This window comes from Arachis hypogaea, chromosome 2 (assembly GCF_003086295.3).
Source record: "Arachis hypogaea cultivar Tifrunner chromosome 2, arahy.Tifrunner.gnm2.J5K5, whole genome shotgun sequence".
In the NCBI taxonomy this organism is placed as follows: Eukaryota; Viridiplantae; Streptophyta; class Magnoliopsida; order Fabales; family Fabaceae; genus Arachis; species Arachis hypogaea.
This window is the reverse complement of record NC_092037.1, coordinates 39660937-39664294: the sequence shown is the minus strand read 5'-3', so window position 1 is coordinate 39664294 and position 3358 is coordinate 39660937.

Genomic DNA, 3358 nt, shown 5'->3' with positions numbered 1-3358 from the left:
AATAGTCCATACTTTGCCCAAGATTTGATGGCCCAAACCGGCGCTCAAATTCACCTACAGAAATTCCAGCGTTAAACGCCGGAACTGGCATAAAATTTGGAGTTAAACGCCCAAACTGGCATGAGAACTGGCGTTTAACTCCAGAAAAGGTCTCTACACGAAATTCCTTCATTGCTCAGCCCAAGCACACACCAAGTGGGCCCGGAAGTGGATTTTTCTGTCATTTACTCATTTCTGTAAACCTTAGGACACTAGCTTACTATTTATAGGATCTTTTGACATTGTATCAGTACGCTATGCAACCTTTTGAAGACCTTATGACATTTTTACATGTTTTCTTCCACAGCATGAGTCTCTAAACCCCATGGTTGGGGGTGAGGAGCTCTGCTGTGTCTTGATGGATTAATGCAATTACTACTGTTTCTCATTCAATCATGCTTGCTTCCATTCTAAGATAATACTTGTTCTTAATCCGGATGAATGTGATGATCCGTGACAATCATCATCATTCTCAACTATGAACGTGTGACTGACAACCACCTCCGTTCTACCTTAGATTAAGTAGTTATCTCTTGGGTTCTTTAACCGGAATCTTCGTGGTATAAGCTAGACTGATGGCGGCATTCAAGAGAATCCGGAAGGTCTAAACCTTGTCTGTGGTATTCTGAGTAGGATTCAATGATTGAATGACTGTGACGTGCTTCAATCTCCTGAAGGCGGGGCGTTAGTGACAGACGCAAAAGAATCACTGGATTCTATTCCGGCCTGATTGAGAACCGACAGATGGAATGCCGTGCCGTGACAGGGCATTAGGAATCGTTCCAATGAGAGGATGGGAGGTAGCCATTGACAACAGTGAAACCCTACATACAGCTTGCCATGGAAGGAGACTTGCGTGTTTGAAGAAGAAGACAGTAGGAAAGCAGAGATTCAAAAGATGGAGCATCTCCAAACCTCAACCTATTCTCCATTACTGCAAAACAAGTAACCATTTCGTGTTTTTTTTTGCTTTTCACAATCAATCCTGATAATTTCTGATATCCTGACTAAGATTTACAAGATAACCATAGCTTGCTTCAAGCCGACAATCTCTGTGGGATCGACCCTTGCTCACGCAAGGTATTACTTGGACGACCCAGTACACTTGCTGGTTAGTTGTGCGGGATTGCAAAAGTGTTATTGCAATTTCGTGCACCAAAGGGTCTCAAGGAGGAGTTTGAAGCGGAGGTGACTCAACTGAAAAAGGAGCTGGAAGGGGAGAAGGCCAGCTCTCTTGCCCTGGTGGCCTTTGTGCGATTGGCTGAGGATGTGGCTTTGAAGCACAAAGAAAGCTATGTCGCATCCTACCGAGAAGTGATGCGTCTTCGGGATGAGCTAGAGTTGGTCTGGGTTGATTATTCCGAGCTCCAGGGTCATCTTGTGGGCAGCGTAACCATTGCCTATGAGAACCTGAAGGAACAAGTTCGGGTTATTGCCCCAGAGGCTGACCTTGCCTTGTTTAGCTTGGATAATGTTGTGAAGGATGGCAAAATCGTTCCCGAAGACCCTGATGATGATGATGTTGAGCCTCCTCCTGTTCCTTCTACCAAAGTCTCCGTTGTGCCGCCCTCTTCCTCTCAGGCTACTGAAGTCGTTCAACCTGAGTTTGATCCTGATGTTTAGATCCTAAACCGGGATGATGGGACGGTAGATGCAATGCCTCTTCAGACTCGTCCTCCTTCACCCTGGGATGCTGCTACTGGGAAACCTTTAGACTCTCTTTGATTATTTCTGATGAATTTGTGTATAGCCCGGCCTGTGGGCTTTGAACTCTTTTGTTTTGTAAATGGTGTTTTGTTGACTGTTTGATGCTTCTGTTGCTTGTTTAGCAACTTTGATTTGAAAAACAAAGTGACTTTCAAGCTATCTGGGCTGATTTTGGCAGCCTCTGAAGCTTCCTGTTATCATAACTTAGTAGTTTTTGTATCCTGTCTTCTTTGCACTCGTCTTGGCACCTTCGTAGGTTTTTATCTATCATGATTAACTTGATTCTTTGGCCTGATGCTGCTCTCATCAATCTTAAACTGTTGTTTATCGTAATACTGAGATTGCCGATTTTTTAACTTGGTTTTTGCTTGTTTGTAGCCCTTCCTTACTTAAGGTCTCTTCCAAGGATAGCATTATCGTGTCAGTTCCTGTCAAATTACTCGGTACTCCTCTTTCTTGGACTTTGTTCAAGGCTCTTTCAGGGATTACCTTTGTAGCTTTGTATCTTGGACCGACTTCGTCATGTCAGGCTTTGTCGAGTCACTTGATAATCCTCTTTATTGGACCTTGTGCAGGTCTCTTTCAGGGATTTATCTTTTGTAGCTTTTATCTTTTCGGGCCAACTTTGTCACGTCGAACCCTGTCGAGTTACTTGATAATCCTCTTTCTTGGAATTTGTTCAAGTCTCTTTCAGGGATTTATCTTTTGTAACTTTATCTTTCTGGGCCGACTTTGTCACGTCGGGCCGTGTCGAGTTACTTGATAATCCTCTTTTTTGGACTTTGTTCAAGTCTCTTTCAGGGATTTATCTTTTGTAACTTTATCTTTCCGGGCCGACTTTATCACGTCGGGCCTTGTCGAGTTACTTGATAATCCTCTTTCTTGGACCTTGTTTAGGTCTCTTTCAGGGATTATCTTTTGTAACTTTTGTAGTAGTTCGACTTCCTCATGTTGGGCTTTGCGAAGTTATAGTAATCCTCTTTTATAGGGTTGGCCAGACCTCTTTCCGGGGCTTTACTTATAACTTGGGTTGTTGTGGCTGGTCCGACTTTTTGTGCTGGCCAGTCTTTAAGTTATTTTATAGCAATCTATTTTATTAGGTCCTCGTCAGGTCCTTTCTATGGATCACTTTCTATAACTTCTTGCATTATTCTGTTTTCATCTTTGCTGATTTTGTAGAATTTGGGTTTTTAGCCCTCATTTTTTATCGTGATCGCGCAGCGAATTCGATTTTCACTTTTTGTCAATCTGTAGCTTTATAATCAGGCAATGAATTTTTTCAGAATAATATGACTTGAGCATTTGTAGAGAATCTGAACAAATTTTATTAAAAGAAAATGCAAATATACACGAGGAGTTAATTTCCTAAGTCGGGTGATTTGTAGGTCTTGGCGGGGCGCCTCGTTAAAAAACCTTTTTCAGGAAAAAGAGTGCGCCTTGTCCAAGATCTTTTTTCTCCCCTAACTATAGTACCTTCTTAGGTTGCAGGCATGCCATGATCTAGGAAGCTCTCGTCCGTCGAGTTCGGAAAGTTTGTAGTAGCCCTTTCCTAATACTTCTATGACTCGGAAGGGTCCTTTCCAGTTTGCTGCCAGCTTTCCTTCTCTAGGTC